Here is a 14,567-nt window from a genome sequence, read left to right on the forward strand (position 1 = left end):
CAGGCACTCAGCGCATCCCCTCCCTCAGCAAATATTTCATGTGTGCACTGCGCAAGGAATTGTTAACGCTGGGAACAAGACAGACACAGTTCAAGCTGTCACGCAGCTTACATTCTAGAAGGATCAGATGATTTGTGAAGAAGGTGATAACCCTAACATCACCTGAGGTCCTACTCTGAGCCAGGTACAACAATAACGCAGGTAAACGGGCAAGCTTAATATTGTCCCAGCGATACGATTTATGAAGGCAATGAAAAGGGTTGTAGTGTTAAGGACTTATTGCCTGTGTGGGGCAGGGGATATCCGAGCTGAGGCCTCACTGTCCTGGAGAAGCCTGCTGTGCAAAGATCTGAAGAAAGAGCATTCTAAGCAGAGGGGACTCAAGAAATGCTGGACACGACTGTGAATGCTCAAACTAGGTTTCAGGTGCGTGGTACAGGCTATCTGATCTGGAGCATTTGGGAAAGTGCTGTGTCAGAAGGTGATGGAGCTAACTGGGACTTCTGGGTAGAGGCGGGTCTTCAGCTGATGTCGAGAGTGAGTAGTAAGTAGTTGGCAAAGGCCACCAAATGAACACACGCGCATCGCACGTTCATACAGCACTCACGACAGTGGTCAGAGGGATTCAACATCACTCTCATTCATTTACGTGCTGTCTACGGCTGCTTTTGCACCATAAGGGCAGAGACGGAGACCATGGTCGTCTAGCCCACAACGCCTAAAACATTTGCGATATGGCGCTTTGCAGAGAAAGCTTTCCAATCCGTGCTTTGGAGGTTACAAAGCACATTTAAGTAAAACAAATACTGGGGAGACACTCAAGAAGATCTGGGGTGGGCTTACTGAAAAGCCTACTCTAGCACAGAAGTCCACAGACATCTACCTTGGTTTATCTCCAAAACCTAGAGTGTAGCTGAAGGCAGCTGGTTGGTACTTACTTAATACAGGTTGAAAGTGAATGAATGAATCAGACATCTCAGAGGGCTTTCTCACATAAAATAGCTAAGAAGCTCTTCCTCCCTCGCTTTACAGACAAGGAAATTAAAGCCCTAAAATAGATAAAGCGAAAGCTAGGGCTAAAACCAGGTGTCTCAGAACTCCCAGTTTGATGTACTTTTCTACCAAGATGCCACCACTATACTCAAATCGGAAGTGCCCACCTGCCAGCCCATAACAACCTTAAGTATGCACACACATATGTGTGCACAAAGGGTGCCTTCTTTCCTTGCCACCAGCAAAGCCTCAGCCAAAGCTCAGGTCTCCGACCACTCTGACACCTGGTCCTCATTAATCACCATATGGCACTACTTCTGCTGGACCAACTGCTCTCATTCATCCAAAACTCTGCTCAGCCCCGGGAAGACACACGGGAAGGTCTGTGTGTTTTTGCTAATGGTCATTCCCAGCCAGCCATCACGGGAAGCCCCACCGTCAGACACAATGTTATGCCCTCTGGAAACTTCCTAAATGTATGCCTCTGTTTCCTAGTCTACACATGGGGAAGGCAAAGTCCTACCATTTAGTCCTACCATACATATTAGGAAACTTCAGGAAGGAAACAAATATTCTCAAATCCTGCACATGTTGGAGACAGAGTGACGATGTATCACTATGAAAAGGAGACCAAGGGTCAAAAGTCAGAGTTCGCCCAGGGAAGCAGTGGAATCGGGTTTAGAGTTTGGGCTCTGAAGACCTTGCTATCCAAGTTTAAGTCCTGCCTCTGTCACTCACCAGCTGGATGACCTTGGATACGTCATTTCATCTTTCTGAGCTATATAGTTCCTTCACCTGTGAAATGGAGACCATGCTATTACATATTTCATAGTATCCTCACGAGAACCAGAACAATTTGTTCAAAGCACTCATGAGGGCTAACAGCACTCACTGATAGAAGAAAATGACAATGGGAGTCATGTGACAGTGGTTCTGGCTTTGACCACAGTCAACCAGACGACACGGTGCAAGGCATTGAACTTCTCTAAACCTCAGCTTCTAAACCTATAAAACAAGAACAGTAGTATTCCCTACTTACAGAGCTTCTGCGAGGGCTAAAAGGCAGGGGAAAGATAAAGTACTCCGCAAAGAGCACGGCATTTCTTAATGGGTCATTAAATGTCACCAAATGAAAGCAAACCAAACAAAAGATGTTAATACCTGCTTGGCCAAGCTCACACGACTCTTTGGAAAATAACAACCAGATTATGAATATAAAAGTGTTTTTGACACACTAAACTGCTCTGCATGTATTGTAGGTTGTCACATTACTGCTGTGTTTCTCCGAAAATAAGACCGAGTCTTATATTAAGTTTTGCTCCAAAAGACACATTAGGGCTTATGTTCAGGGGATGTCCTCCTGAAAAATCATGCTAGGGCTTATTTTCCGGTTAGGTCTTATTTTCAGGGAAACACGGTACACAGCCGAGGAAGCCTGTTTTATGTCTGTTTACTGGGCCTGTGATTTGCAGGTCATTCATGGGAGTTGGATGCTTTGGTGGCCAGGTGCTCTATGAGGCTAGGGATTAATTAACCTGTGATGTATGACTTTTAATTATTGTTCTCAAGTCTCACCTAATATTTGCAAGTGACTCTTAAAAAGCCATATGGCCTAGCAGAAGCAGTTTGGGACTGAAACATATTGGCAGAGAGACTCATCTGTGATATTCCACTCCCCTGATTAGGTTTATGGAGAGACGAGACACTTGCTGAGCTGAGGGTTGGCAAGTTTCCAGGCTAGATATTTAAACTTTGGTGTTTAAATACACACAAGCACACGTGTGTGCATACTACACATGTGTGTGCACAAGCTCACACCCGGGCAACGTGCCAGGCAGCATGGCATACTAGAGAGAGCACGGGCTCTGAGGTCAAATGTACTCCAGGTTCCATCACTCACCAGCTTCGTGAACTTAGGCAAGTCACTGGGCCCCCGTGTGCCTCAAAGTCTTCACTTACGTAAACAGGAATAATAAAATCTACCTGGTAGGGTTGTGGTGAGGCTAAGAGATGAAATATGTAGACACCTATCCATAACTGATAGGATAAGGTGCTAGCTAGGTCAATACTATGAGTTTTTAAATGAGCTCTCAGATTTTTTATGTGACCTTGAGTCATTTAGTTTGGTCTCACATTCACCATTAATAAAACAGGGCTAATGTGACCTACCCAATGGATTCATCCTTTTAACCAATATTTATGGAGCACCTTCTCTGTAACAGACACGGTGGTAATTACTGGAAATACAATAATAAACAATAAAAGCTCTGTCCTTTCCCTAGCGGACCTTAAGTTCTAAGGAAAGAAAAGCATTAAATAAGTGTAAATACAGGGTGACTACTTAGAACATGTTCTATACGAGAAAACCTAGAGACTATAAAGGGAGAACCTACGATAGATTGGGGAATCAGGGGGTGACTTTCAAAAGAAGCGACATTTAAGCTTAGATCTTAAGAAGGCATAGGAGCAGCAAAGCAAAGACTGGCATGAAGAATGCCAGAGAGAACAACATGTATAAAAGCCCTGTCGGTGATTCATTCATTTTGTTGAATAAAGTTAATGAGGATGGACTATTGTCTAGGCCCTGAGGACAGAGTGGTGACAAGACAGATCGTTTCAGAGTGTGTGTTGCTTATATTAGTGAAAGAATAAGGAAGAAAATGAATTGGAATCAATTAGCACAGGGCATGGCACAAAGATAATATTACACGTACAGAAAATAATAACTAAGATCACTGCAGAAATGATAATAATTATAAAAGTAGCAATACATGCCCGCAGGGAAAAAAATTCAGCTCCACCCATTCAAGGCAAAACACGGTAATCATGTTTTTCGCTGACATGGAAAGAAAGAAAGGAAACAAAACAAAACTCCTCCAACTTTCTGTTTTAGGAAAAGAACTCTTCCAGGATTCACATCCGTGTCTGAAGAACCTGATTCCTGTTCAATCTCCCCTTAGACTGGACCACCCAGTAGAGGAGGAATTTGGCCTTGGGTCTGTGAAGTGGCCATCTTGGTCTGTCATCCCTCCCTCAGTTGGGAACAGTGACAGAGGGGCCTACATCCAAAAGGTCCTGAGTGTTCATTTATGGAGGCATGCAAAGGCCTCCATATGGCAGGGTCAGAACAGAAAAAGGGATTCAGCCTCCCATTTGACCACAGCTAACATGGCCTCTGAGGTTTCCAGAAAGTCAGTGACTTGGGGTGCTGGTGCCAGTGGTAGAGAGGATAGAAACAGATAAAACCCAGAGGTAAGACCTTTCCCAGAGATGGCCGAGAACTTCCTTACTGATGCCTGAAATGCCACCACGGATGGACGACTGGTTCTTTGGTTCAAACAGAACTTTCTTATACGCCTGGGGCAACTGACATGAGGCAGCCCAGGATCATATCGGCAAAGAAACATTTTTCTTTATTTAAAATTAGAAAGAATTTTAAATGACCTCTTCCGATGTTCCCCTTTCTTTGAAGCAATTCAGGCCCAGAAAGAGGAAGTGACATGGCCAAGGTCACACACCCTGGCAGTGACAGACCCAAGACCAGAACACAGATTTCCCAAGTATTATTTCTTATTTTGGACCTTCTCTCTCTCTCTCTCTCTCTCTCTCTCTCTCTCTTTTTTTTTTTTTAATTTATTGGAGTGACAATGAAAGCAAACCAAACAAAAGATGTTAATACCTGCTTGTTAGTAAAATTACATAGATTTCAGGTGTACAATTCTGTGTTACATCATCTATTAATCCCATTGTGTGTTCACCAGCCAGAGTCAGTTCTCCTGCCATCACCATATATTTGAGGACCTTCTCTCTCTGAGTATCCATTCTCTATATAATTTTGTTTACCCAAGTCATTTCTTCACTGCTGGAAAAGAGAGAACTTCTATAGTGTTAGTTCAGGAGCCGGTAGTTGGGGCAGAAGTAAGGAATAGAGAGAACAAGGCACTCTGAATAATTAGCAATGTCCCCTGGCACTGGTCCCTTCCCAGCAGGCTGTGCCAGTCTCCAGAAATCTCTGGCATCACAACCAGCTGATAACAAGTAGCGTGAGCAGTGTCATCTCTGAGACAGTATCTGGGGCTCAGGATCACCAAGGCTTTAAGGTTTTCTTGCTGGCTGCTGGTATCTTTCACTGACATGCACTCCAGAACTCAGCCAGAGCCTAAAAAGAGAGTTCTCCCTCCCTCCCTTCCTTTTATGAATTACCAAGCATTTTCCCCTGAACCTTCCTATGTCCTCTGAGAGTCTAGAAAATGAGGCTCTTTGCTTTGACAAGCAACCTCTGGGGTATTCTGTTTCTTGGAAAGTTCACGCAGTAGCAGTGGTACCCGTTTTTTAATTGAATTATATTTGACATATTACATTGTATAAATGTAAGGTGTACAACGTGTTGATTTTGTACATTCGTGTAATGCAATGTGATTGTCATTGTAGCATTAGATCGCGTCTCAATCACATCACAGTCATGTTTTTGTAATGGGAATAATTAAGATCTAGTCTCGTAGCAAGTTTGATGTTTATAATGCAATAGTACAGTCTATAATTACTATACTGCATGTTAGCTCTCCAGGACTTATTTATCTACTGATTACAAGTTTGTACCTTTAAACAACATTTTCTTTAAAGATGCCTTTAAAAAGAAACTGAACCAACTTTTTTAGGCTTCAAGTTGTGTGCATATAATGTTAGCTACCAGCTTGTTACCAACTATTCCTGAACCTGTATTGTTCTATCTAAATAGCTTTATCTGAGACCTAAACACCTCTCCACCTTTTTGATAGGGCAGTGGAAAGAACAGAATATAGACTGTCTCTTTCACAAGAGGCAATAGTGAACTTTAGGACCCTGCGTTCTAATCCTGGCTCCGCCCAGTCTGACTGACCCAGTCACCTTGGGCAAGTCCCTTCCCTTCTCTGAGTCTTAGTATTATTGTCTATAAAAACAGTATTTGGGGAAGATGTAGATGCCTGATCACTGCACTGTACACCTGAAGCTGAACAATAATGAATGCCAACTATAATATTTTTTATATATATGTATATATATATGTATATGTATGTATGTATACACTTACAAGAGGCGGAGTACAGCATTGGGAGTGGAGACAGTGGAAATGGGATGGCTCGGTGCGATGTCAGAGAGATAGTGGATGGGGGGAGGGGGTCCACACAGTGTGAGGGATATAAATGATAAACGTCTAAGTGTTACTTTGTCTTGTGCACCTGAAACTAATAAAAAAACCCAAAAAACAGTATTTTGTGTGATCTACACAGCGTTGGCTTCTTGCTCTTTTCTCTTATTAGTATCTGAATTTTAAAAGGAATACTTCCAAATAAGTATGCTGGCCTCTCCTAAAAACTAAAAGACCCAGCCAACGGGGTTAATGACCCCACATGAGAATCTGTGGAGCTCTGCAGTGGCTGCCTAGTGTAGAAGAGTCATGTCCACTCCATTTCACTCCAGATGCCTCCAGGTCTATAGCCCTCAGCTAGGTTAAATGCCTGAACCAAATAAGTCTTTGAGTTTTTGAACCTGGACTCAGTAGCAAGTAGCTGCACCAGGCAAAACATCCCTATTCTGGCAGAGTTTATTCACCCATGACATATATTGTGTATATTTGATGTGTGTGGGCCTCTTTTCCTAACATCACCAATTATAGCACTCTCATGGTAACTCACATTTCTAGCCTATGCTTTTCCACTCTGATTAAGGCTGCTTGACATTTTGCACCTAGTATTTTTTATTCAATTAGTCCTAGGGTGTGGTTTTTGGAGCCTCATTTTTCATCACTCTCCTTATTCCTCAAAACCCCTTGTCCATATTCATCATCGTGATCATCCAATTTGGTCTCAATCTATGTGACCCTCATCGAAAGTTCCTTTAGCATTTTTCCTAGCTTTCCCAGGAGTTCTTACACATATTAAAGTCAGTTTACATTCCTTAAAACTTTCAGGTGTTCAAAAATAATAAGCACTCAAAATGCATACAATTGTTTGATTAAATAAATAGACCTATAGAAATGCATTCAATTTTTATGAGCAATCATTTTGTTTTTGTCACCTGTCACGCCAACAGATAAAATAAGAGGTAAGATCTTTGCTGAATCAGTGGAAGCTTGCATTGGTGTCACCATGAAAACTGTCCCAGCCAAACTTTGGGGATACCATAGAAGCGTTAGTACAACCTGGGCAAGTATTACTAGATCTGTTTGCATGGTAGAAGGAATAACACATGGCTTCTCTTACAGAGAACCCCTGCTGAAGAGCGACTTTGCCATCAAGACAGTCAGTGCCACATTTGTTATAAGCAGGGTTATGGGGAAAGGGTACCAAGAGCGTTTCTGAGGAAGATCCCCAGAGGTCTCTCCTCTCAATATTCTAATCAGATAGTAAAGTCACTGGCTGAGAACTTTGGTTCTGACCAAGTCACAGACACTCAATAATCCTATCACATTGCTAAGAAGAAAAATGAGTTTTGACTCAGTTACCTGCTTGTCTAAGTAGACTGGACAATTCAGTCAATCTGATCATTCTTTGAAGATCCATCATTTTGGGGAACACAACCACCTAAACTTATAATTCCCTGAGCTGTAGATGAAGAGTTTTCAGTTGTCTGAATTAATTCCCACCAGATCCAGTGGGGCTGGCATTACATCCGATTCTTGTAGCCGTCCACTTCCAAGGTCAGCATCCCTTATGAAGCACCCTTAGCACGCCTCATCCTTTTCTCTCGAATCTCAGCCTTCTAGGCCCAGTGGACATTTACTGACATATACAGAGGGTGCCAAAAACATGTATACACATTTTAAGAAAGGAAAAACTACATGAAAATTGTAATACTCAATATATACCGATAACAAAAGATGAATACAAGACATGTTATACATTGTTTTTGGCATCCCCAGTATTTTTCCTTGACTACTGAACTGATAGTGAGTTCTCTCTTCATCTCTTCTGAATTCTTTTAAAATTTATCATTCATGCATTGAATAGCTTTGTTATTTATGAGACATTACTATCAGAGCAAAGGTACTTAAAGTGGCTGCATTTAAAATGGAGACTCAAGTTTCATAGTGAACTATAAACAAAAACACATTTAATTGGGACTTTATCTTAAAAAGTACCATTTTACTTACTTAATAAGATTTAGATTTTTTTAGCTATTCACTAGTGTTTAGAATGATGACTAGTGTTCAGTTGCTGCTGTTAAGATTTTTCACCTATCTAATTGGTGAAGACATAGAATCAAAGGTCGGGGATGATAACAGTGTAATTTTTCTGGAAAAAGCATATGATGGCATGAAAACATTTTTTATTTCATGCTTGCAACATTATAGTTAAGTAGGTTTGTTTTTGCAAAAAAATATTTGTGAGCCTTATCAGTTTATCCAAGGACCTCTGTTTTACCTTCAATACTCATTTCATCCTTTCTTGAAGTCCTTATTGTTGAATCATCTTTGGGAATCTGACATTCCTCAGTTGACTGGTCTCACTCTGTCAGGGCCTTTTTTGTCAATAAATTCACAAAGTATTCTGGCATCACTTTAATAGATTTTACAAAATCCTGTAGTTTTTGCAAGATTTGCAATTGATTGTTAATGCACTTCCATGTGTTGTGTGACATTCAAACCATGCAACAATCAGGAAGAGGATGACCAATAAAATGCATAGAAATAGCAACTGTTTTTAACACCCATGAGAACTGTGTTGACATTAATAAACTAGAAACTCATTTCACATTCACTAAAATCATAGTGGGTTTTTTTTTCATCATTATAGATTTACCTAAAAGTACAATTATCATGATGAGAAAAACAGGATTGGGGCCTTGAAGTTCTAAAAGAAAGAAATCACTTCTTATTTGAAAAGTTGGGAACAAGTGATCTAGTTCAGTGATTCTCAAAGAAAGGTCCCTGGACCAAAGTATCAGCATCACCTGGGAACTGATTAGAACGTGTTAGAAATGCAAATTCCTAGATTATTGAGTCAGAAACTCTATGAGTAGAACCTAGAAATCTGTGCTTTAATTAGCTCGCCAAGTGATTCTGATGCATGCCAAAATGTAAGAATCATTGATTCGGTCCAATCTTGTTTTACTAAGGCCCCGGGGAAGAAAATATGATGCTAGAGTTGCAAGAATCAAGTTCTAACTTCATGCAGCCTTCCTTTCACCCTTCCAACAACACTATAAAAATACCGTATTTCCAGGGGGCCTGCAAAGTATGCTACATCCTTATTTAGTTATCACTCTTGTTCTATGAATGTTTCTTTTATTTCTATTTTACAGATATGAGAAAGTGCTCAGGTGTAGGGTATGCCAGGTCCCATTTAATAAGGGATTGATTCTGGATTAAACTTTTTTTTTAATCAAATTTCAAATTCTGAGTTCTTTTAACCAAACGACAGTATCTGATCCACCTAATCACACTATAAATTCTCAGGAGGCAGAGACATGCCATATATATATACAGTTTCATTGTCACATTTGAGTCACCACTATAGGAAGTGGCTCACCTCTTGTTGAAGGAAAATCATAGTATTTTGGAGAAAGACTATTTCTGTCTCTGTACGTCTGTGGCCACAGTTGATTAAATTAACTACTTTTCTAAACTTGAGCAAGAAATGCAAAAGTCAACCAACAGCAGATAGGCCAGCAAGGCTATTTTTATTCTTAATTGTTATGTATAAGATGTTTCTCATTGTTATACTTTGGGGAAGGGGCTGTTGTTTGGACTTTTTAATATTTTAAGTGGTGTTAATTTATTATATTTGAGCCTTCGGGCTATGTTAGCAGGTGGTACAACTTTAGAAATCTGAAGAAAAAAAATAAATGCCTTGCGGTAAGAGAATAAATAATATGTTGAAATACAGATTCTTAATATAGAAGTACTATTTTCCTTCTCAAAAAAAGGTCTACTGATAATAATTATCACTATCAATAACCACAAATGATTACAGAGAGCTTACTATCCTCTAAGAAATAGACTAGGCACCTTTTATGCAATATCTCCTATAATTCTCACAATATTCTTATGATGATAGTATTGATATTTTCTCCATGTTACAGATGAGGAAACCAACTTTCAGAGATTAAATAAATCGTCCAAAATAACAGACTCTATAAATTGCACCCCCAGGACCCCACTACTCCAGTGGCTGGATCTAAGACACCCTAGTCTGCTGCTTCTCAAGGGAATGACTCCCAGTGCCCTGTCCCAGCCTTGACACTTCCTCTTTGGAGTCCCAAATATGTAGGCTGATAAGGAATGGTCCACAATCTGACCACAACATACCACTTTCCAGATTTATTTTACGTTTATTCCTTTCAGCTGCTGCTGTTCAAATCAACTCATATTTCCATATATATTAGCCATTTCCCAACTCCGGACAATCTGGCCCATCCTCTGTCTGTACTATAACCTTCTCCTCTACCAACGCAGCCTATTCCAGTTCAGTCCGATTCTATTCAGTTCACCGAGGGTTTTGAATGGTGGTAACAACAATAAAAACCATCACCCTGACCTGTGGTGCTATGGTGAGACTGTGAACACATTCCCACTGGTGTGAACTGTGTCCAGGGAAGCCAGCAGTGGTGGTGTGCTGTGGGACTGGCTCTGCTTTGCTTTCTGACCTCTGTACCGCTCCTCCATAGAAGACGGCAGGACCTTCTTGGGATGCACACGAATGACGTAGTCATACAGTGTTACAATAATATCGCAACAAGGCTGCCAGTCAGGGAGAGGACAGGGCATACACATTCAGGCCACAGAGAATGGCACACATAGTATATTTTCATATCCTCCACTGAAGCTTCTCTTGAATATCCATGTGGTTCTTATCTCTAACACTCGATTATAATTATCTCATGTTGTTGACATTTTCCCCATGTGTCCATATGGCTCACTTCTTAAACTACATATGAGACAAAAAGGAATATTCTAATGTTAAAAAGTCCCTTAGAAATCAATGAAATAACTGGGCTGATAGGGAAATGGGCAAAGGCAGTTCAAAGAGAGCCGAATAACATGAAAGATGCTCAGCCTCGATTGTACTTGAAGAAAAGCAAATTAAAAAATGCCCTAACATTTTTCACCTATCTAATTGGTGAAATATTTTGAAATTTTATATACTCGCTATTGGCAAAATTGTGAGATAACAGGTATACTCTACTCCTGTGTGTGTGTGCATGTGTGTATTAATACCACCCATAGGGAATATTAGTACATTTTTACTCTCTGTATTTTCATCTCAATATAAAATAAATTGGCACACTACTTCAGAGGGCAATTTCCCAATATTTACCAAAATTTTAAATGCATATATTCTTTAATCCAGGGGTTACAGTGCAGTGCTAGTAATTTTCCTATGGCACTCCTCCCACAAAGATGCGAAATATATAAAGGAACGTCTAATGAAAACTTGTTTTCAGTGGTTTAAACCTGAAAATAACCTATAAATAACCTATAAATTCATCCATACATAACTGACTAAATACCACCTACCTCACTATCTCTCTCCTCTAGAAAGTGATATGAGAGAAGTTGCAGGAAAACTTGAACGCAGAGGTGGCTCCTGATCAGCTCTCTCTTTGGAATTCCAGAGGACGACTTCCACATTGGGCGGAGCCACAGCAATAGGAGGGGCCACAGAAAGTAAACATGAATGATTCTGGAGGACTGGCTATAGGGGCTATTTAGCGCTCCGGGTCTTCCTCCGTATCTCCCAAAGGCTCACCTCAATACTCGCAGTGCCTTTGCACAGTCATTTTGGACATGCACAGAGCGGCAAAAATTTGAACCACCCAACGCCCATATTCCCAGCTAACATCACAAAAGAATTCCCAATGGACATCACAGAAGATGACACACTACCATCTTGTTTCAGCTCTCATACTGCAAACAAGTGTCCTTTGCGCAGTCCATCTAATGTCTCATTTTCCGCGTTTTTGTGTTTTAGTTTGGGACAGCTTTGTTTAAAATAGCCACCCGTCCCCCGCCGCCAGCACAGTGCTGAGTGCCCGCTGCTACTCCTAAGCAGAAGAGGGCTGTGATGTGTCTAAAGGAGAAAATAAGTACCTAAGATAAACTGCATTCAGGCATGAGTTACAGAGCTATTGGACGTGAATTCAATGTTAATGAATTAACAGTAGATATGAAACAAGATGACTTTGGGCAGAAACATACATAAAGCAAGGTTACATATTGATCAGTTGATTAAAATGTGACCAGAGGCTGGCAGGAATTTAACCTCGTATTTCCCCTAGGTGTTCCATTGCGAAGTCAGAGCTCATAACAACTTTATAGAACATAACTGCAGGATGGAAAAGGACAACGCGTTTCCACATAACTTGTAGGAATACAGAGCATCACTGAGCTGAGAGCCACTCGATCCTTTACATGGGGTCTTTGTAAGAGTTGAACAGACCCTGACACAGAGGCTCGGTGGGTGGGAGTGGACGGGCAGTCTAAAGCAGGCGCTGGATGGAGAAGGTGGTCAGATTTAAGATCTATTGCACCCGCTGGTGTGAAGATGGTCCAAGACAGCGAGAACATCTGACTGGGTCCTGGCCCAGCTGGATGCACCCCCTTGAATGCCTAGGAACCAGACTAACCTCCTCACAATGGAGATCCACAAGAATCGGGAAAACTGCATAAGGGTCCCTCCTGTCATCATGAAGTCTTGATCTATTTCTGAGGGGCACAGGGAGAAACCCAAAAAACCAAGCATCCATCCAGATGAGATGGAATTCATCAGAGACTTTTTTTAAACTAAGAGAAACCATTTCAAATCAAAAAGGACTTCACTTGGCAAGTGTTTAAGTTTTATTTCCCTTCACCCAACCCCACCATCCCGTGTACCAAGCACAGTGGGAGAAGGACTTACTGGAAAAGTAGGTGAGTTACAGAAACTAAAAAAGCTGTAATTCCTTGTGCATTTGAGTATATTATAAAAAATCAGAAAGGCTGCTACAATCCTATGAAGTATTTAAAGGCGGGGATGGCGTTCTACACATGTTAACAAAAAAATATGCACAAAATATATATTTAAAATGTTAAAAAGCCTATTTCAGGACATTATATATAATGCATATGACATGATCTGTAAATTAAATTATAGCCATACACGTTTCTTATAAACACATACAATATTTCTGGAAAGATGCACAGAAAAATATTTTAAAAATACTTTTCAGACTATGAGCTTTGTAAAGGTAGGGACTGTATGAGTCTTATCTCAATTGTTTGCTGTACCCAGCATGCTGCTTTGCATGTATTATGTACCTTTTAAATATTTATGGAATGAACAAAGGAATTACTATGTAACTGAATAAAAATAAGAAGGGAAGAGTGTCATGAGGCTTTTCATTACATGTTTACATCCTCCACTGTTTGCACTTGTTAACGTGAACACGTGGTACATTCCAAAATTTAAAACGATTACACCGTTTTATTCTTCAAAGGCTGCTAAGCTCCTTTCAATGTCAGAATGATATTCTCCATTCCCTATTAACTGTTATATCTTCTCATACTCCTTTCTCTAATCCACAAAGAGACACAGAGTGATTTCTCTAAAATCACGCTTTTACATTGGGACAAAATTTTGGCTATCGCTTATCTGACCAGAGATGTTTGATGTGACTTAGGCTGATCTGATTCTTTCCCTGTGATTCTGTGAACTTGTATGTGCCTGAGACATTCCTCATTAGAGTCTCTACATTGCTGGAATCATAAGTTCTGTGTTTGGGATTTGTGCAGGTCAACCCTGGGCCTCACGTAGCAAAGCAAGCCAATCGTTGGGAAAGAAGGATGACGCAGGCAGGCAGAGAGAAGCCTGGAAGCCATGAGAGGCACACAGAGGAAATACTCAGCTCCCAACGTCTTCCTACTTTTCTTTTCTTTTTGAAAACCAGTTGCATCCCTACTCTAAGGTTCTCTAAGATACCCTTTTATGTTTATAAGAAGATAAACAACTATTTAGCTTAAGCTAACTGGAGCTGGTTTCTGTCAATGGCCACGTTAGAACTGGCCAATACGTGTCCCCACTGCCTCAACAACAAGGACCAACAAGCACGATTGCCCATATACAAAGCCATCTAGAAGACCTTTCAAGATTTGGCTCTCACCTCCCCATGCACCCACTTCTCCCCTTACTCCCTTACACACTCCCTTGCTGCATTGGCCTGAGGTATCATTCCACCCAATTCATTAGGTAACATTGAATCCGTTCAGGATTCATTTCTTTGGAGAAGGTTTGTGCTGCCATTGCAGTCACCACCGCCAGCACCACCATGTCCAGATGAGGAGCCCAGAGCACTTACTTCCCTGTGAGAGAGGCACTCAGCACATCGTAACACACTGGTCACCCACACGACATTCCTACTAGGCTGCCGCTTCCTTGGGGATGGACTCCCTCACCATTTGCAGCTTTATCGTCAGTGTTTCATGTGGTTAATGCCTCTTACATTGAATAAGTATTTACTGAACAAATTACTTTTTTTTTGTATCCACACCCTATAGAATTTTAGATTTCTGTATTTTAAAAATTCCATATTTTATTGATTAAACTCTCTAAATAAAT

Source organism: Rhinolophus ferrumequinum, chromosome 24 (genome assembly GCF_004115265.2).
Source record: "Rhinolophus ferrumequinum isolate MPI-CBG mRhiFer1 chromosome 24, mRhiFer1_v1.p, whole genome shotgun sequence".
Taxonomy (NCBI): Eukaryota; Metazoa; Chordata; class Mammalia; order Chiroptera; family Rhinolophidae; genus Rhinolophus; species Rhinolophus ferrumequinum.